Here is a 22,544-nt window from a genome sequence, read left to right on the forward strand (position 1 = left end):
ACTCACATTTATTGAAGATAACAAAGTGTGGAAATTAAATTCAACATAGTGGATCACAATAAATGCATTATTTCCACATTACAGTATCTGTGAGATTTATAAGTAAAAGTTGTCATTAGTAAAGATAGATACTCATCTAAATGTTGACATGGAAATCAGTTCATTAAATCTGCATTTCTCTTGGTAAGCACAGCCATCACAATTCCTGAACTACATTTGGTAACAGTTTGTTGACTCAGTCTTGAAATAGACTCAAACATTCCTGAACATATGTGCGACCATTTTAAAAATATCCATCTACCATTAGTTTACACCACCCAGCTCCGGTAATCTCCATTGGGTTCTGAAATCAGTGGAAACATAAGCGTTCATCTCTGAACACTCTGAAGCAACATTTCTTTGATTCTAGCCAAGAAAAATAAAAGCCATTACACAATTCTGGTAAGTCTGGTAGCCTGTTCATGGTTAAACAAAGTGTTGCTTTTGGACAAACGTGTTAAATAAAACAGCTAACTATATCAACATGGCCCTTCAGAATACCATCTAGCTCACAGCACCCTTTTATCAGAAACGTTCCATAGTAGTTCCCTGCTCTTAACAGGGAGCTCAGGCTTTTCTAGAAATGTCAAACTATCACTGATGCTCAGATGTTCCAAGGGAAGTGAAAATGAAACTCATACAATTACTTCAATGCAGCAAATGCAGCAGGCACAGAAGACTTCTTGCTAAATGAAATCGATTATCCTACAAATACCATCAGTCAGAAACAAAAAGAACAGAAGCAAAAGATGACACCCTGAGGCTCTTATTACCGAAAGCACATTAAAAGGAAACACATTGGAAGCTAAAGAGAAACAATACAGGATACTTCCATTCAAGGCTTCAATACTTACATGAAGATAGGATCTGGATTATGTTCTTACCTAATCTCCTAAAAAATCATTTTCACTACAAATTGTTCATTAGCCATACCGTAATGCATAAAGCAGAATTATAATTGTTGCAAATTAGAGTGCAAAAGACCGTAAAGCTTGTATGTCCATATTGATGACATTTAAAGAAAAAATAAAAATTGAACAGAGCTGTTAGTAACAGCGAAACAGGACCCTATTATGCACCGTAATTAGATGTCAGTATATATTTTGTCAGTTTATATGTCAATTTCAACTTCCAGGGCAAATTGTATTATATGTTTGACATTTAAATTGATGCTATGCAGAATAACAGTGCACTGTCATGAGCATCAGATCTGAAAATTAACCTCTTTTGACATGCTATTGCTTAAGAGATTGAATTTGCACCACAAGTGAGCGAGGCTTAGATGTGGCTGCAATTTGGATGAAGAACATACTCAGCAATTTGCCTGGCACGTGAACAGAAGCTGCACAGGACAGGACAACTGATCAAATACGCCATGATAGTTTCACTTATTTCAGTGATATCCTTGATTTTAACTCATGGACTCTAAGTGGGTGAAGTTCAGCAAAATCATATAACTGAAATGCATGCTTGAAAGATCAAATGCCAGAAATTCAACAGCCCGAAGTTAGAATAATTTCATGCTGCTGCTAATTAAAGAAATAAAGCCCTATCCAGATATCCCAAAATACTACAGTGACCTCTGTTAATTATAGTAAGTATAACAATTCACATAATACCACTGATATCCAATATTTTGCAAACCTCTGTGTCACACTGAATGTTTTATCTCGAGAGCTAAGAGAATTCATCATTACTTGTAGTGAACACATCTACTGATAAAAAAAGTTACAGACGTCAATGTATTTTTTTCCCCTCAAACTTTCTTCATATCTTAGTCAACAGTACAATTCAAGTAGATGGTCACAATTTTAAATTGTCATGCCAAACAAATAGAAGACAGCAAGTGAACGGTTTGATAGTAGATGCATTTGATATTGGGCATATATTTCTTTTTTTAAAAAAGTCAACCTACACATTGCCATTGCAGTACATTTGTAACAACTACTGTAGGTTGATCTCCAGATCAGAAAATCTGAAATCACAAATGTTAGGTCTTCCAAGGAGCTTTTGATGAGTTTATGTATGTAAAAATCTACTTCTACAATTGCTTTGTAAGGACCCTGTCCTTACAAAGTAAGGTTCAGCCATACTGTCAGACATGGAAAATTCTGAAAACTCTACCACTGCTTGTAGATCAGCAAAACAGAGCGAGTAATTGATATCTATATTTCCATATATATATATATATATATATATATATATATATATATGGAATATATATATTATATATATATATATTATATATATATGTATATATATATATATATACATACAAATATTAATCCAGTTGTTTTTCTTTCATTCGGTCTTAAAAAAAAAAGTTTTCTTCTGAGGCTAATTGAGAAACAGCTTAGCTAATAGAAGGACACTTCTCAATGCTCTTCATCTGCATTGAAGACAAAGGAACTTAACTCAATAAAAGTTAAATTCACAGATACAATTGGAGTTTGATGAAAATATAATTTATGTCAAGTTCTAGCAATGTCACTAAACCCAACCCAGTTTGTCTACGGAACAAAGAAGCAGCCATGGTACATGCCAGAAGAGCCTGACATGCATCATCCAAAATTTTATACATGCACACAAACACTGAATGAGCTATCATTTTTATTTTCATGCACTTTGAGGATCAGGATGTAGGAAAAAGTTGCAGGAAGTTGAATATTATCAGTCAAGGTTTCAATTATTCTAAACTTTACCTGTGAGAAGAATCTCACAAGAAATTAGCTTCTTCGTTTTTAATCTGAGCATTTCAGTACAGTGTCTATATATTATTTAGAAGTAGTTCTCTACAGGTGACTATGGATCAGTTTTCCTAATGTTACAAAACACTGATGTTGCTGATTTGTAGTGTTACACAGTGAAAAGGCAGTCTGAGAGGACTGCTGAGTGGCATCTGAATTTCACACAACAAAGAAAACGCCAGAGCAGCACTGGAGGGAAATCAAATACAAGGAAATGATACTCAAATATGTTACAGTACCACATTCATTCACACAATCACATTCATTCACACTACAAAGACTGGAACTTAAAAGAATTTTTTTTTGATGTTATGCAAGCATATATAATATACTGATCTAAAAATACAATTTCGATTTCCAAAACCAACAAAAAGTTTATATCTATGGGAATTTCAAATAGAAGACATCAAAAGGGTGTTTAATGCATAGGCCCTACGGAGAGATTATATTCGCTCAAACTTTATAAAGGCATTAAAATAGAAAAAATATAACACATCTAATGAAAAATATATTTGATAAGCTATAGATAAAATCCATTAGCTACTTTATTAAAAAACCTATTGCCGAAACAAGATAAATTCCATGAAAATTCAGGGTCTCACCCAGTATTAGTTAACACTGATTTTAAGTCATTAGCCTTAAGGACATATCCAAAAATTCCCATCATAAACCACTCATGACAAAGATATTACCGAAGTAACTTCCAACACAGATCTGAACACAGATCCTTGCACAGCAGTAGTACCAGACTGAGATGGATACCAACAAAGCACATTTAGGAAGTCCCTTCCTTCTCCAGAAGCAATGTGCCAGATGATGCAAACACTTCCACTGAGGCACAGTGCCCTCACTGACAGCAGTCTCAGGCCCCATCTCTTTGGCCAGTCGTACTGCACACTCAGACCAAACTGCAACTACCACACTCCTGCAGTTTCCACCCATACATTCCAAGCAGTTATTTAACGCCAGAAAGCAAAAATAGCCATACAAGACACTCCACGCTCAACTTCCTCTCAGATGGATGTAGCATCAAAATGCCAGCAGCTCTGGTCAGCAGGTGATGCAGAGCCCACTGCATCTCCAGAAGATGTGCTGACACATACACAGTTTCAGATTGCTTTATCTTTCATCTTAAGAAACAGTATTTCTTCCACAGGAGAGATGCATTTTGCTTCCGGAACAGACAGAACTCAAAAGCAAACAACTGTTCTACACTTACAGTATTTGTCTGCTACTTCTCCCTATGTACAAAAGCAGCTCAAGTCAAGTAAAAATAGTTAATCATCTAATATGATAATATATATATCTAATATAAAAATATTAATATAATCTAATACAAAAAGAATATCCATCATATCACTGGATACCACATCTCAAAAAAGATTAATTCTTAATAGATGATAAAAATTGAAAATGACACATACCCCATGATGTTGTTTTATTTCTGAACTTAACTGGAAGAGCAGCAAAACAAATTCAAAAAGTGTACTTCTGAGAATTTAAGAAAGAGACAGAAGACGTAAAGCAGATCAACTTTTCAGTTCACACGAAAAAGTCCAGATCAGTTTCTGGCTTAGTGTGTAATGCAAATTTGTTCAAGCTTGGGTTTTTAAGAACTGATGTATATACAGAAACCACATTGCATTTTGTACTGGCCACCATCACTGCAGTATACGTTAGACCATGCTCTTTAGCAGACAGCAACTCTTTTAAGAAAAAGTCGTGAAACAAAAAAGAAGAGGACTAGTCCATGTAGGAACTTAATAAGAGTTCCCAAGCAAACTATTTCATCAATCCAGCTGATGAGGGAGTAGCAGTCGTCTAAAGAGCAATAAAGAACATCTCAGCAGCAATAATATTTTACAATGATTGTGCATCCTGATGAAGAAACTGGAATTGTATTACAGCTAAATTCTCTAACATCCAGGGATTTGGTCTGATTTAGGATAAGTGAGTTTTCCTCTTTCCCTTCTGAGCAATCACAAAGAGAATTCTTCCTTTTGTCACTGCAGAGGACAACAGTATTTCATGTATCGGATCTCCAAGGCACAGCTCTATTGCTCTGGTATTGCAATCTTAGCTGTTTAATAGGGCTCCAAGCTACAAGATAGATTTCCCATCTTTAGCAGATCCATCTAATGACATTGCTGCCGTTTTTAAAGATTGATTCTGTAGTATGGGTAACAGACTATGTTTTTAAAAAGCTATAACACAAATTGTCTCTGCATATAACATCAGGGGAAAAACTACTTTCATCACTCTCAACACTTTCTTCTGTACCATTTCCAGACTTCTTATATAAATGTTTTGCACTGAAGCTCTAATCCATCAACGTGCTCTGGAGTGCCGTTGAAAGGAATAAATTAACTATCAGCCAGACACATGAAGATAGGAGGCAAAAATAAGAAGTTTAGGGAATATGTTCTCACAGTAATAAATACATTTCTCCATGTGAAGTAGAAATGAGAAATCCAGAAAATACAACTTTCCCCACATAGAAATATACAATTACAAGGAGGAAAAATAACACTTCAAACTTCAGAGGGCTAAATATTAGTTCTCCTCTTTTGTATTATTATACCATATCTTAGCAGTTTCTATATTATCTTCACAATTCAGTACTGATTACAGAGTAAAAAAAACGTAATACAAGGCTCTGAATGAAAAGGTAGCACAGTAATTATGGATGTAGGAGACTGCTCCTTAAATACAAACAAACAAGCAGAATAAGAAATCACAACTTTGTGTGTGATCTTGCATTTTTCTCCGAATTCCCTACAGGGACTAACGTTTAGGTTAGGTCTCACAACAACTTATGCTGCAACTGGAATAAAGTTCAACACGGCACAGAAACAAATGATCGTGCTTTAAAGATTGCACCACAGCATTTCAACAGCTTGCTTGGGAGAAAAATTTTGCATAATTACTGGCAGGTTGTTGGTTTAAGCTGGAAAAAATGTACAGGAACACTTGTCATGATTAGGATAGTAGACACTTTGAAACTACTGTATACAGTGTATACAGGAATTCCTTACTTCTGACATCAGCTGTTTTAACTTCACTGAAATACTGGGCGCATGCTTATAAGTTAATTGAATAAAGACTGGTTTACAGTAGTAAAAGAAATGGCAAATAATTATGTTCATTTAATTCACCCGGGATTCTGCTTGTTTTCTGCTTCCTTGATATTAATGAAAAGAAATCCTATTTGTTCTACATGGTAAGACAAGTAATTTAGATGCTTATTAATGCACAGTTCTGGGAGCAGTTCTCCGAGAAATGTTGTCTTCAAAAATGTTTGTTTTGAAAGTCAAGGAAGCTGTGAGTGTAACAAAACAACATGTTTTGCAAAGTTTAGCAAAACTGGAATAAAGCATTGTTTCTCACTGAATGGGCAGATTGTAGACTTTACTGTAACTCGGAAAAAGTTATTTGGTGAAGGCACAACTTTTAAAATATACACATCAGTACAATTTGTTTTTTCTTTTTAAAGATTTACTGGAATTATGCTGAATCAAAGAAACATATGATAAGGGACCTATAATAATCTCTAACATTACATTACACACAGAATACACTTTGAAAACCTGCTGCTACTTTAATTTGTTGTTCCTATCCACTTAGTTATCTGACCTGCTCTAACAAGGACACTCCATTATGACACTGCCTGTATTCTTGACACACAAGTGCTTCCATCCTATCTAATTTTTTTTTTTTTTTTTTTTTTTTTTTGGCACACCTTTGAAAGTAGTGCTACAAGTGCTATAAATGGTTTAAATATGGGGAAAGAAAAGCATCATCAAGTAGTGCCTTGAAAGTAAGCAAGTGGCAAATGTCTATCACTGCAAAACCAGCCTGTGATCTAATCAGTGCAAGGCAAAGAAAAGAATGGCATGGTAGAGAGCTCCTATGATCACACACTGCTTCTGGCCTGAACGAAACCAAGTCTGAGGAATCAAAAGACATAGAATTCTTAGGCAAAACTTAGTTCACATGTTCATTTTTTGTTGCTAATAATAAGAGGAACATGAGGTTATACTGTGAATGAGGAAAAGAAACAAAGCATTCCTCCAGATACAATTAGCTGTCATCACCAAATAAAAAGATGTGAGAAAAATGAGTGTGATATGAAGTAATTAGTCCTTTTTGCTACAAAGAGGTGTATTTGACAATAAACTTCATTTCTCACTAGTATTTGAACTGCATAATCGCATCTGTACATAGTAAATGTATGATGCAACTGCTATGCTGTGCTGAAATGTGAGTGGAAAGAGAATTGCCCAGATGCAAACATGAAGTGAAAGTTAGTGAATGAATTAAGTAATTTCACTGCAATTCAGCAAGCCTCCAGTTTAGCTGAAATTAATCTGTATAAAACAAAAAGAAAAAATTCACAATTCTATTTGGAAAAACTCCACAGCCACCCTAGCAGGACTGACTCACTGAGGAGAGATGCCATTCTGTCCCTGTGGCTGCACCACTAACATTTCCAGAGTGCAGGAACCAGAAGACAGCAGGCACAGCAATGCAAATACTATCCTGAGACAGAGATTACTACTGCCTTCATTCATTCACGCAGACCGTGCAGTTTTGGAGTAACTCGAAGCAAACACATTAAAAAAATATTACCAGTTAACTGTGCTGTTCTGTGGGATGAAAAGAAATGACAAAATAGTGGAACATCCTACAGGGTAAAGCGCTAGCTTTCCATCAGTCCTTTTCATGAGAGACTTGGTTTCCCGTACTCTCTCAAGTAAACTCTATAGATTTCAGTGCACATACAGCTTGAAATCCGGGAAGGATAGAGTCCTGGAGCCTTGCACATTGCCACTGAGAAGAAAAGTCACAGTATTACTGCAGCCATTTGTTTGGTGTTCTCTGCAGAAAACCTTCCTCTCAACAAGTCAGCCACACACAAAGCTCTGATCATAGCACTCTCTAGCCAGGACAGTCAGTAGTTTCTTTCTAGTCTCATTTTAATGTACTCACAAATTACACAATCACCACAAAATTATCCGATGCTGGTGGTGTGTTTTTAACCTTGGATTAAAAAAAAAAAAAAAAAAAGGGGGGAGGGAGGAAATTATGATCTATCTATCTTTGGGGGGTTATATTTGAGTAAAATAGCTTTCATTTTCAAAGCTGGTAGGTAAGAATAAAGGAAACATTTTCCTTTTACATTTTTTGGAGGCTAGGCTTGACTGCTTTTTCATTTTTCTGATTGGGTAAAAATTTCTCATTTTTCATATTACAACAGAGACAAGAAGCATTAGCTCCTTGTATATGCTGCTCCCAGCTGACATCATCACTAACGCATCAAGAACCCACTGGCAAATATAAGAACTTTCCCCCTCAGCACTGGTGAGGCCGCACCTCGAGTACTGTGCTCAGTTTTGGGCCCCTCACAACAGGAAAGACGTTGAGGTTCTGGAGCGTGTCCAGAGAAGGGCAACAAAACTGGTGAGGAATCTGGAGCATAAGTCTTATGAGGAGCGGCTGAGGGAGCTGGGATTGTTCAGGCTGGAGAAGAGGAGGCTCAGGGGAGACCTCTTTGCACTCTACAACTTCCTGAAGGGAGGTTGTGGTGAAGAGGGATTTGGCCTCTTCTCCCAGGCAACGAGCAGGACACGGGGCAATGGCCGCAAGTTGTATCAGAGGAGGTTTAGGTTGGACATAAGGAAGAAGTTTTTCTCTCAGAGAGTGGTCAGGCACTGGAATGGCTGCCCAGGGAGGTGGTGGAGTCACCGTCCCTGGCAGTGTTCAAGAGGCGCCTGGATGACGTGCTGCGTGATATGGTTTAGTGCTTGCAGTGGCAATGGTGATGAGGAGACGGTTGGACTGGATGATCTTATAGGTCGCTTCCAACCTTGTGATTCTGTGATTCTATGAACTATGATATCACCATAAAGAATATAACATTTTGTAGCAGGTCTGAATTTTATTCATTTCCTTAGTCCTCCCATAAGATTTGGAAACCATTTATCTTCTGCTATGACTACGCACTGAATAAAGTGTTAAATAATCAGATATTACATTTCTTGGAAGACAGTACAACTACTGTAGATCTCCACCGTTTTTTCAGTTTGATTGCTAACATCATTTTTGTCTTCTGTCACATCATAGTCTGTATCCTTCTCCATGCTTACTGAATGCTTATAGAGTAATTTGTTCCTTTAAAAAATAAATGACTCGCACAGTAAAATTAGAGGTCCACAAAACTGAGGTAGTGATTTGATAGCACAGGGCCCTCTTGATAGTAACAGGTAAGCCCTCACAAAAGAGAAGGAAAAAGACAACTGACTGTTATGCATTTGCACAGCAAATACAAATATTCACTGGACACCCCCAGTTGGGAAGTCATGCCGGACCTTTAATTCTAATCTCATTGGATTTTTTTTTACCAGAAAGAATAAATTTACATTGCCGGTAGACATCTCCACGAATAAAGAGGTTTTCTCAATATACACTAAATCAGACCTGACTTGATCTATGTGATCCAAGTGTTCTTCTCTTTAATTTAGTGCACACTCATGCAATCAAAATTATGAGAAGCTTTCTCAGTCCAAAAAAACTCCAAATTAGTATGGGTCCATTTGTTGCAAAAGAAAAATTAAGCTGTCTTGTCTACATTAATCAGTAAAGCCAGATCTATACTTCCCTTGACTTCCTAGACAATGGAAAACTCTTAAGCTTTGACGAGGGCATCCTTGAAGACTGTCATCCACACCAGACTGCTTTGGGGCAGCCTCCCATGCCCTGCACATGCTACTTGCCATCAAACCCCCCTGGAATAGGCTGAGAAAAACCTCTATCTATTGCTCTGGAGTAGGGTCTACTTTTATCTAAGTAAAAGTTCCTGTTTTTCAGTAGAAGCTGTAGTCAATGGGAGAGGGAAGGAGAAAAAATAAACTAAAAGAAAAAGACATTCTTCCCAACAATCTCACTTAAAGTCTCTGTTTAAATATATATAGATGTATGTATAAATACATATGTATTTCTATATACTTAAGTGAAAAAGACTGAAGACTAAATAAATGCATGGAACACCCATATTGGGCTGTTAGCTAATATAGCACTTGAAATGGTTGGTTAAACACAGCATGCTTGTTTTCACTGAGCTACAGCTGTCATTTAAATTTTGCTTCTGGAATTCCATTCCTCAACTATTTGCTATTCTGCTACATGCAAATTAGCAGCAGCTTGATACTGTTTCTGGCAACAGTATTTTGATGTCAACTGTAACATGATGAGAGTTCTTTTTCACTAGCATACCCTACAAATTCTTCCAATTAGATGCTTTTTGCCTTTTTTATCCCTGACGAGTGGATACTTACAGTTCTGAACTTTGTTGCTTTATATGTAACTAGGATTATTTTCCAAAATCCTATTTATGCTTTCTTTTAAAAATCACATTTAATCTATTTCAATTAGGATGGTATCTTCTCCTCGCTAAGTGATTACTATCTTGAATATATTTTGATAAAGGCATTTTAGTTAGACGGTGAACAATAAAGCTTGCTATAGAAGTCTTTAGAAGATCCAACATGCAATCTCAGAAATAAACACTACATATTTTACAAATAAAATATCATTTAACTTCAATTCCCACTCCAAAACAGTGCAAACACTGTGCAGTTTCACTTTAATATTTTCAATACTTTTTTACAAAGTCTCCACAGAGGAAAGCAATGCTAAAACTTCTCAAAATCCACAACTTGAAAGGAAAACATTCACAAGTTGGTAACAGAAAAAATGATTGTTCCTTTTCAGATTTAACGTTCTTCCTTCATAATCCATTTTGTAACACTAAAGGAAATAATTTTAAATTATTTTATTAAATACAAACTTACTGAACATTTATTTCTAGCACTTCTTATAGCTTTATGCATTGATTTATCATTTAGTACAGGTCCTTCTGAAGAGGTGAGAGCTTTTTATTGAATGATACTCTAGATATCCTAAGTTTGAGTGCTGTGTGCTCCTAGAAACAGAAGTGCAAAAAAAAATCATTATCTACTCTTTTTCTTAGCACATCTCACCGTAGGACTTCACCAAGTTTTGCTGAATGAAATACATGCCTTTCTTGATGCGCATGAATGATAGGAAATGAAGGCTGCATTTTAACAACATCTGAAACAATCAGCTCTATAATGCTTCTAATCTCTGAGAAAATAAGGACTGGAAAAGAGAAAGGAAGATTTCTCCAGCTGAATGCAGATGAAACTGAAGCTGCAGACAGTAAACTGTGCCTTGTGAAAAATGCACTCTAACAACCAAAGACGCTCAGAATTTATGTCTTACCCAGCAGATACTTCTTTGTCTTTAGAACACTTCCTAACACCATTATGGATTACTGGATCAGTAACCATTTGGCTTTTGGAGACATTTGCTTTTTCCTTAGAGATCTGTCTAGCCATGAAAACTGCACAGAGTGAAAGCTCAAAGGAGTAAACAAGCCTCTGATTTTTTTCACTCCAAGTTCCACATATTTCCCTTTCAACTAAAGTATATGAAAAGAGAGGTAGGAGTTCAGAGATGCAGCAATTCAGAGTAGAGGGAAGGCTGGCAAAGGGAGTGAATTGTGCTATTGGAAATACTAAATCTCTATGCTTGGTTAATTACGCGAAAGCATCCAAACATTGACACAGATTACGTAAATCAGTTTTCCACCATTATTTTTGTCAGTGAAGAACTCATATTGCTACTGTAACTCAGGAAAGGGATATTTCCATCTATACCTTAATCTTCTTCAAAGCTATTTCACCCTGTCAGAAAGGAAACCAAAATATTCTGGTAGCTATCCTAAAATTCTAGACTTGTCAATGAGTACCAGAAGAAGGTGCTTCTTCATAATGAGGAGCAGCCAGGCTGGGTCATGGACAGGTGCACTGGTACTACAGGTACACTGAGCTGTTTCCAAAACATCAGCCTTCCAAATTTTACAACTAGATTTAAAACAGAACATTGCTAAGGCTGTACTTTCCATTGTTCATTACAGACGCTTTTCCTCAAGATCAAACTTCTGTTACTATGACAGCTAATTTCCCACGTAGGATGGCATAAAGAACGTTTAAAGGTATAGAGAAGTGAGATTTGGGGAAGATAAGCAGACAAAACAATAGGTTCAGGCCAACATAAAATCTTAAACCAGTCTTCATATATGATCTTCATATATCAACATTAGCTGCACCACTTTTATGATCATTCTTCTACCACTGAGCCACGAGTTGTTATAGCAACCCACCTTCCAGATTCAATGGACTGTGCATCTAAAATAGGAAACTTATGAAGTGTTTGAGGTAGAAGAAAAAAAAGGGACAGTTATTTCATATTTCTCTGCTTCAAAATGATTTGTTTTGAGGTTCCATCCAACCTGCATCCAATATGTAGCACAAAATAAATCCCTGAATTGCAAATGTCCCTGAACAAATTTTTGGTACTCAGCCATCCGCATTGAGGATCCTTCAAAGTGTAAATTGTGCCACAACCAGCATTACTTTCTCTACAGTAAAAGGTTTCTCTCTCCCCCCATCCCTCCCAATATATTATCTCTCACAGTTCAGGAATGTTTAATTGATTTCAATCATCTTTTCACATTAAATAACAAATCTGTAAAATGTGCTTTTTGATCAGTATCTTTGATTACTCATATTATCAGAGTCAGCAGAGGAGACAAGATTCTCGGCATTTAAGATATGACCTGTTTAGGAAATTGATATTGGTATTTTCTGCATCATTTGCTTCTTCTCCAGATGAGAATTACTTCCTCATCTTTGACCCTCTCAAAGAATTTTCAACCTTACAGGAGAATAAAACTGATTCAAAAACAAAAAAAAAAAACAACCCACACACAACCCAAATCAGGCAAATTTAGCTTCAGACAGAGAGTCTGGGACTCTAATGTATCTATTTATCTGTTAAAATAATCAACTGAAAGTTGCAGTCTATCCCAGAAAATAGTATGTTGGAGGTAAACACCAATTTATTCTTTAAGGATGAATATATTGCTTATGACTGTAGTTTAACCTAACAGTTTTCCTAAGACAGGAAGGACAAGAGTAGAGATAAATTAGGTTGTAAGAAACACAAACAGAAAGGTAATATGGAAACTAATTTTTCTTTCTTTGTACAGATGGAGTCCATTAAATATTACAGAGATGACAGAAAGTGTTCATTTTGTTCAGGGATATAGTTTGAACTATCAAGCAACAGACTTTTTTGTTGTTGTTTTGGACCACATCAGTCACCCATTGACATACATTGATGCTTCCTGAATGTTTATGAGGACTAGATGGAATAGTGGATGTGAGCACAAGGAGGCAGTGGGTGGTGTGTTTTAGTGTTGGCAATAGCAGGTCACGTTCACTGGTGCAGATCTCTATGAGTGCACCACACAGGCTCTTGTTCATCACTAGCAAAAATGCAAAGCTAACACAGTGACTATGCTCTCAGATGGCATTTTGTAGCTGAGAATTTGCTTCATCAGTGTTACTGTGCTCCTTGTAGCTGTTGCTTTCACAGAAATAAATAGAGGAATCACTTTTGGAGGGAACTGCGTATTTTATATGGGTGGCCCAAGACAATTTCTCTTCACTTAGTGTGGCCCAGGCGAGACAAAGGTTGGATTAGGGGGAAGTTCTTTACAAGGAGAGTGGTTAGGCCCTGGAACGGGCTGCCCAGGGAGGTTGTGGATGCCCTGTCCTTGGACGTGTTCAAGGCCAGGTTGGATGGGGTCCTGGGCAACCTGATCTAAATGTGTATGTTTGGTGGCCCTGCTAGGCAGGGGGGTTGGAACTACATGATCCTTGATGTCCCTTCCAACCCGGGTGATTCTGTGGACACTCCTGATTTGCCACCTATTAGTGAATACATCCACTACTTCAGTAATGACAGTTCTTAAATGATATAGGAATCTAGGATGAAAATGAAAATAGCCAAGATTAATCGCATTTGGTATCAGCTCTCTTCCACTATTATCACTCTGTCAGTTATTCACTTAGGTAGAAAACCTAAACAAACAATTAAATATTACCACATCCTGGTATTTGACTTTCAAGCAATTCAATCATCGGTTTCCCTCTGGTACCCTTTCTTAGGGAATGTTTATAACAGCAGTTATCAGAGAAACATATCCATAACTATTCAAATTCAGTTATTATATCAGCTGAAAGACAGGAAGGCACTTCACAGACAACACCATAGAAACAGTGCTAAATGAGAAAAGCATAGATGGAATCTTAAAATCGCAACCGTGATTTAGGTCTAATACTGAACATAATAATATGTTAATAAACAATAAACAGAAATGGTTTATAGCATTTCACCAATTACTTCGTCCTAGAATTCTTTACAAAGCCTCATCAGCTCAGCTCCACTCTCAAGAGTCCTCCTGAATACATCATAATTGTCCTAATAAAATTAAACTACATCATAATAAATAAACCATATAATAACATCTCCCAGTAAGCTTTTATTGTCAGGATCAGTTTGTGTGAACAGATGACATATTAAACTAAATTTTAAGTCAGAAAAACTTCAAGAATATCAGTTTTGCTTCCCCCTTCTTCTCTGTCCTTTTACTTCTTTTGCATATTCTCCTTACTTTTATCCTTATTTGCCTTTTGTTGAGTAGATATCAAGCTTATCCAGACAAAACCAACCCTCACAATATCACTCTGAGCCTAGAACCAATGTTGTGGTCAAGGGCATTGACCTAAACTGTTCAACATTAATGCAAACTTGTCAGGTCAATAAATGACTGATAAGACCATAACTGAGCCCACGGTAATTTATCAAGACAGTACAGGCCACTGCACTCCAAGTCTGGCCATATCCACTATGAGCCTGGTTCATCCTCCCAGACTGCAAACCACTAAATTAGACATGAGTATTGTAAGAAATAGCACTGAGCCTCTTGCTAAAGGCAACGTAAATGACAGCCATGACTCTCCCCTTGTCAACAAACTTAGTTAAGAAAGAAACTAGTCAGGTTGGCGAGATGTGATTTATTCTTGATAAATTCTTCCTGATAAATTCTTGATAAATATTTCCTGACTGTTCCCAATCACCTCTTGTACTTGAGCTGCTCACAAGTGCTATTCCAAGATGTCCGATGATTTTCCTTGGGATGGAAGTCACACTGAGTTACCTTCTGTTACCTACAGAAATCAGTGACACAAGCGCTCAGGCCACCACTTTACTGGGAGGTCATTTACTATTATACAGAAAAATACAGCATGTCCAGCTCTGGAATCGGTTTCAGAACTCACGTAGCCTGACATGCAGCTGCAGCTTTGCTAGTGTTCAGTGTGAAATACTGGAAACCACTACTGTATTAAATGACAGGAGTTTTCTATTACACACTACCACCATATTAAGTATTTCTGTCAGACACTATATGACAGAACTTTGATGCTTCTAAGTAAACTTAACCAGTGTAACAAATGCCTACAATATATATTTACTGTATTATGATGGATAAAGTAATTTTGAATGGCAAAAAGCAAAAGGTCTTATTTCAGACAATTAAAATAAGAAAAATATTGTTTCCTAAGTACACATACGTATTTTGCACAAGAGTCACTCAGGAATATCAACTGTTATTCTACAACATCAATATCCAGCTAATCAAATGACAGAACCCTCTATCTTGAACAGTTTAGTACAAAGGAAATGGAGTCACTGGAATACAATGCTTGTCCCCATAATCACAATAAAAACGTTACATTTTCTGCAATGCTTTAAAAACCGAGACATGACAAAATGCAAAGCTTTGTCTTCTGAGATGTGTACCCAGTATGCTGGGAGGAATCCTAGAAGTCACTCTGAAAGCAGACTTTTAGAGAACGTACTACTTTGGAAAGGAATACTTACAAATTTTAAGGCTTTCTGTCCTTATGCAGGGTTCAATACAAGACAAAAAAACTGTTTGTGCTTCTGGGTTTCAACGTTATTATCAAGTAAAAGCTAATACCCGGTTTTTTAATATGTTTGGTAAATTTGTTTTCAAAGGCTGATAACTCTTACCATAAGTTCATGAACCTAAAAAAACTAAGATATTTTAGTGCTAGCACATTATCTCATCTCAGAAAGCCATTCTATGAACTCATGATAGTGCTCCCATTTGCAGAGATACGAGCAAGTTTTTGTAGCAGCAAGCATTTAGTTGAATGCATTTCTCTGATATAAAATGCAACTAGGCAGCAGAATGTTGAAAGTATCCTCAGTGTTTATAATAACATTACCCATTTCTTCTTGGAAAAAAAAAAAAAATCAGCCTTTTATTTCTTAATTGTGACATTCAGATTCCAAGAAAAAAAAAAAAGCCTAAACTTTCTTTTACTCCACACTTCTTCAGTTTCTCCAGGTTCAGGCTCAAAGCGATAAAAAGAAAGGAAAAAAATCTTTACTCCATCAGACATTGCAAGATACATATCTCTAATTTCAGGAGTGTGAAAATTCTGCTACAGGGTTTATTATCAAATAATACAAAAATTGTTAAAAATGAAGGGTTTTCACTGCCCAATAATGGGACAACAAAATATATCAGAGCAGAAACCAATTTAAGTGTTCACTACCGCTTTTCTTTCTCATCACCTAAGACAGAAATTGATTCATTCATGTAGAACATGAAGATAGTAAGTAAAAATAAGGATCACAACCAAGATACTACTAAAATGAAGCCATAACAGTCTACATCTATTTGGGGGCATAAAAATCAAATACTGACAGCATAAGATGAAGAAAAACATTTCACCTCCTAATGTTTTGATCCTCAAAGCATTTTGAAATCATCTTTTCAATTGCCGGTATAATGGAAACTTGAATAGGTGTCTGTCTTCTCTCTTAGGCTTAGCTGAGACAACTGTGGGGCGAAAAGACCTCAAACTCTCTTAAAGGCTTTTTCTTTGATTGATCCTGCTTTGCGGCTGGAACTTTCTCATTAGATTGCTTTCTATGATAGAACTACATACCAGTAATATTGTAATTAAGGTTTAAATAATGTTCAGAAAAAAGAATTATAGCCTGGCACCTGGGTCTGGTTGGGATGGATTTAACACTGCCCCCAGCAGCCCATGCAGCACTGTGGTTTTGCACTTGAAGCTGGTATGGTGTTGACAGCAGACCGGTGCTTTGGCTGTGGTTGAGCAGCACTGGCACAGCACCAGGGCTGTCTCTCCTGCTCCTCACACAGGCCAGTAGGCTTGGGGTAGGCAAGAGATGGAAAAGGTACACGTCCAGAAGTTGAGCTGAATTGGCCACAGAGGTATTGCATACCACATGATGTCATGTTCAGCAATAAAACCTCAGCATAGGGCAAAGAAGTGTGTGTGTGGGGAAGGTACAGAGCAAGAGATATACATATTGAGGCCCTGCTGCCCATGAGGTGGCTGAATTTCATTTGCTGACGAGAAGCAGAGAGAGCGTTTTCTTACTCCTTTTGCTTCCATGCAGCCTTTGCCTTTTTTTTTTTCACCCCCCACCATCTCACTTTTCCACTCCCCACTCCATCAGCCCTTCCACTGAGGAAGAGAAGCGAGAGAGCCGCTGTGCGGTCCTTAGCTGCCTGCTGGTGGTAAACCACAGCACTTGTCAGAAATAAGAACATTCCACCATTGACAAACATGGTGGGAAAACAATCCTAAAAGCAATGAGATGTACTGGACCATAAAATGCCAACATCCAATTGATGTTCCACGAGGTGCATAACAAGAAAAGTGGCTGGAAGGGGCCATAGATTTTGCTCCATGGCCTGAAATACACAGCACCTATGCCACTAGAAAATCATTAAAGATACTGGCAGGTTAAAAAGCATTCTTCTGCACAGATGTACTTCTACAAGCTTTTAACAACAGGCAAATTAATGATTTTTTTTTTCCATTCAGCTTCCCATTGAGTTTTTCATAAATTCAATGCTTCCAGTGCTAGTATTCATTTGTAACACTGTTTACCAATACTTGACGCACAAATAAGACTACTATACTGATGAGATATTTTAAAAAATGCTATAAATGCTAGTTTTTTTTTTAAATCCTGATATGTTTGCAGGTGTCTCTCCGTCCAGAAGGATGGACAAAACTTAGTTGTACTGCAGAAGCCACTACTCCTCTCTTATTTTATTTATCCCACATATTAACAGCATAGACTTTACTAGCCATTCTGACAAAATTGTTTTGGATTTGTATCAGACAACATGCAGTCACAACTAATGTTTTATCCACAGCATCAACTGCACATAGTAACGTGTATCTCAAGGAACAGCTAACACATCTTAACCTTCAGTTTTAACTCCGATCTCCAAGAAAATTTTAGAATTTAAAGCCATATAACCAAGATACAAGTAGGAGCAATAAATAAATACTGTATGGAACAACAGCATGCTTTGACCCTTGGTAACTTCCAAACCATCTTAAAGAAGTTCGACTACATAGAAAGAATTTAAGTTTAAGAAGTCAAACCGAGTATCCAAAATTCCAATAACATGGTGGGCAAATCAAGTTTAACTGGTCTACCATCTACATCCTTACAAAATTCAGCACTGATTAGGTGAAAGTCTAAATTTTAATTACATTCATATGAGACATTAATTTGCTCGTTTGACAGCAAAAACTAACAAAGTTATGAGGCTGTACTGCAGTTTCATCATAAAACATGCAGATACAAAAACTTCTGCAACTGGGAAGGAAACCCCCAAATTATTATATACCACTGCTAGTATGCTCAGATTCAGTTATACTTAGAAAAGGAGTGATAATATTATTAGTAAATTTATAGTTATCCTTGTGAAATTTAGGTCCCGGATTTCAAAGCAAAATTCATCTATCCAAGGCATATTTCAGATACTTTAAGCCTGAAGAGGGTACACAGAAATGTAGAGGTTTATATAAAAGCACTAGGATTGAAATAGGTGCTTCATGACTCACCCCATTATTTACCTCTTACCCTAGAAGCAAGCGAAAACCCCAATGCAGGCACGCATAGCAACATTCCCCTCTGTAAAACTGGAAACCAGCAAGCACCCAACTTACAGCACTATTAAGTTATGCAATGCCCAAGTGTGATTAGTAAATCAAGGAATGTACATTATTCTAAAGGTATTTTGTAAACGTTCCTCCTAATTTCAAAACACTGTATAGCACTACAATGAATTATACTGCTAATTTTGTACTTTACCTCAAGGAGAGCAGACAGTGTTTATAATTCTGTTCAGATAGTGATAAGGTTTGAATAACTAAAATAATAAAGACAAAGAGCCTTCTGGGAACCTGCTTTTACTACTAAGGAACTGTTTTTGCACCTAATTAAAAATTACAATAGACAAATTATCATGTTTCTGGGATTCTTGTTAAATGTTTCTTTTTTTAATGTATTTTGCATTTGTAACCACTCTCACAACTACAAAATTAATCCATTCTTTGGAAATTACCTGAGAGTGTTAGACTAAGATATACCATTTGCCTACATACATTTATTTCATTCCTAAGGAAGTATATTCTGAAGTACTGTAGAAGCACCTTCATTTTCACATCCATTATTTAGTGACTTAGATGAATAATAAAGAATTAAAATCAATAAGAAAAAATCTAGATAAATAATAGCTCTTACACTGTCTCCTGATATTACTACTGCACTTCTGCAGCAGAGAATTATACTAAGAGGAGTAGGCTGCAAATAAAATAATTGAAGTTAATCATGTAAATCATTCAGTTATATATTCCATCAGGACTCCATAAAATTATCTTATGAGGAACAGAACTAGATCTGGCTCTCTATTCCGTATTAACCTTCCTATTTTTCAAGGTGAGTATTTTCTGTAAGTAGTGCCAGGATTAACATACAGAACCAGCATTTATTGTGAAACCCATTGTACTCAAATCCTCTACAACTTCAGACTAGAATCAAGACTACGCTTTATTTTATAGAAGTAACAATTATAAGAGAACAAAACAAGACTTTGACAAATTTTTGCATTTTGCTGCTTTTACTCTTACTTCTCCCTCTTCATAAAGTTTCTACTTTTTTTTTCCTCTCCTCCATCCCAAATTGTATATTAAGATATACTGCTTTTTTTTCCACCTACATCTCCAGTTCTGCCTCAAAGTTCACTCAGTCACTTCTTCAATACAGACAACCTGCTGTATTTTTTGCTTCTTCCGAATAGCTCCTCCATTCGTTTCCATTTCAAACATTCTGCTCCCACTGACTCCCACCTAACTAACCACAGAGAAATAAAGCTGTTATCTCCTAGCCCAAGGAAAACATCTCTCTTTTTTGGGTTATTATTCATTTAATAAGCCAGATGCCATGCTGCTTTCATATACTAAGGCTTTTTAGAGGAAGCCTCTGGGCTTCATCTTTAATATGCATTCCATGTTCTGGTAAAGCTTGATAAACATTTCTAATTGCTAACTGAAAAAACACAAATATTTCTGTTTTCTTTCACCAAACTTATTGTTACAGTGACTGGGCATGAAGGCAACCTGCTTTTCATGTCTGGGTTCTTTCCTGAGTCTTCCTCCAGCATGTCGCAAGAAATCCTACACAGATGGGATTTTTCCAGCTACTAACAAAGCGATGCCAGTGTGATTTCTGCTAGGTTCACTCATGCCAACTGAAGTTTCTGTAGCACACTTCATTGATTTTAACCAGTCACAATTCACACCACTGGCAAATCAAAGCATTAATTAAGGGAGCTTGCTTAACCCATACATGTCAGGTCCCTCTTTCTAAAACAGGGGATGGGTAAATGCTCAGGGACATAGCACCTCTCAGAAAACATACACTGACTGTCCTTTCCTCTGTAGTAGAGCAACAACACGTCCAGCTTTCCAATGTTCTAACATACAGCTCTCTCCCTTTTCTCAGAAGAGTCTCACTCCTCATCAAGAAGGCTGACTTCAGCCGCACCTCCTCTTGAAAAATCCACGAGCCCCTGTTGACTCTAAATGAAAGCACTGTACTGATAACAATACATTTTCCATGCAAATTGTTCTGTTCAATAGCACAGACTACAAAATTTAAACAAAAGTTTAAATTTTAAAAAGTTTAAAAAGTAAAAAGCACTGTCAGATTCTTCAGAGTATGTCTTTTGAAGACATTTACTCTGTGTAAGTTGGAACACAAATCAAAGTCATCAAGTTTCAGGTAAAATATTTCAGCAAAAGTAATACTGAAACAGTCGAAAGGAACTTCCAAGTGCAGAGTAGCAAAAACCTCCATTACTGAAGTACTCTGATAAGAAATGCAGAAACAAAATGTCAGATGCAGTCATGTAACTAGAGAACAGAGAACAGTAAGTCTGGGAGCATAATGTGGCCAAATACAGCAACAAACGCCACAGTTTGTGATGGGGAGAAGTCTTACACTGCAATCTTTGATACTAAATGTCTGTCTACTTATTTCTTTTCTTTTCTTTTTTTTTTTTTTTTTTTTTTTTTTTAAGATAGAGGAAAGGCTGGTATTTACTTATCAGAGCAGGTTTGAGAAAATACTTTAAGGTGTTCATACTGCAAAACATATTTGAACTTGGGTTCTGTCGATCAAAAAAAACACAAAAAACTTTATTGTCTTACACACATGCATCTGCTAGCATTGAATTCACTTGGTGAGAGAAGGAGGAAAATATAAACCAGGTCAAAATTTTCACGAATAAACAACTGCAGTAACCCCATGAAGCCAACATATACATCCACAATGAGTGCAAGAGTTATCACTCCAGCCTATCTTCTCCTTTACTGGAAAGTAATTATTTCAACACTTGTTCCATGTTATTTGTATTAAAAAGCAACCAAAATTTAGGCCATACAAAACTACATACAAAAAAGAGTTTGTGTGGGTAGCTATAACAGCCAAATATGCCAGCATTAACAACAGACTTCTTGTTTGCCCTCCCAGTGTGGAGACTTCAGTTACTTTGCACCCTACAAGGATAAATCTACGCTTCCATTGTTGCCTAAATCAATGTAATAAATTGACTGCAAATTACATTAGAAATTTTATGACCATTTTAAACAGTTCTCCCTCCTCCACTTAAACACAAAAGCACCTAAAAATCTACCACACAGCTTTTCTCCTTAAAGTAAGTTCATCCATAACCTACGGGCTGGCAAGATGAACAAAAACTTACAGAAACTGTAAAGTTATAACATATTTTCACTTAAAGCAATTCAAAGGTTTAGATAAAGCAAATCCACTTTAATAACAGCTTTAGGACACTGAAGCAAAAGTAAAGAAAACAATCAAACAAAAAAAAAACAAAACAAAAAACAACCATGAGACATCAAAGATCAAACTCTTATAGCCAATGAAACATTACTGTTACAGCTGTGTCTTTCCCTTCTGTTTCACCAATTTTAACACAAGGTTTATTTAAACAAAACAAAAAAAACCCATAAAAATTCACACATTAAATTACTGAGAAAAGTCAACAAGAAAGGAAAAAAAAACAACCAAAAACTTCCACACTCCTACCATTTGACTCTCTTTGTATGGAGTGCATTACTACTCATTAGCTTCTCATTTTTTAATGAGTGGTGTTCTGTTGTCTTTAAAATGGCAATGTAATAATTATGTTTATTCAAAGCTCCCTCACACTTTCTTAATGCTACTGAGATAAGGCAGTAGGCCCCTTTTTCTTCTGCACTTTAATGAAGAAAACAATCTAGAAAGACAGCACATTCAGTAGAAATGTTAAGGTCCAACATCTAACCTGATTTTTAATTTCACACTCAGCTACCACAGCTCTTCATTGAACGGCTC

General features: G+C 36.6%; 1 protein-coding gene across 3 annotated transcripts in view; it reads right to left on the reverse strand.

Moving 5' to 3' along the window:
* CLSTN2 (calsyntenin 2) overlaps positions 1–22,544 on the reverse strand; it is a 298,618-nt gene that overhangs the window by 123,014 nt on the left and 153,060 nt on the right. The window lies entirely within an intron of this gene.

The sequence above is a fragment of the Lagopus muta genome, chromosome 9 (genome assembly GCF_023343835.1).
Source record: "Lagopus muta isolate bLagMut1 chromosome 9, bLagMut1 primary, whole genome shotgun sequence".
Taxonomy (NCBI): domain Eukaryota; kingdom Metazoa; phylum Chordata; class Aves; order Galliformes; family Phasianidae; genus Lagopus; species Lagopus muta.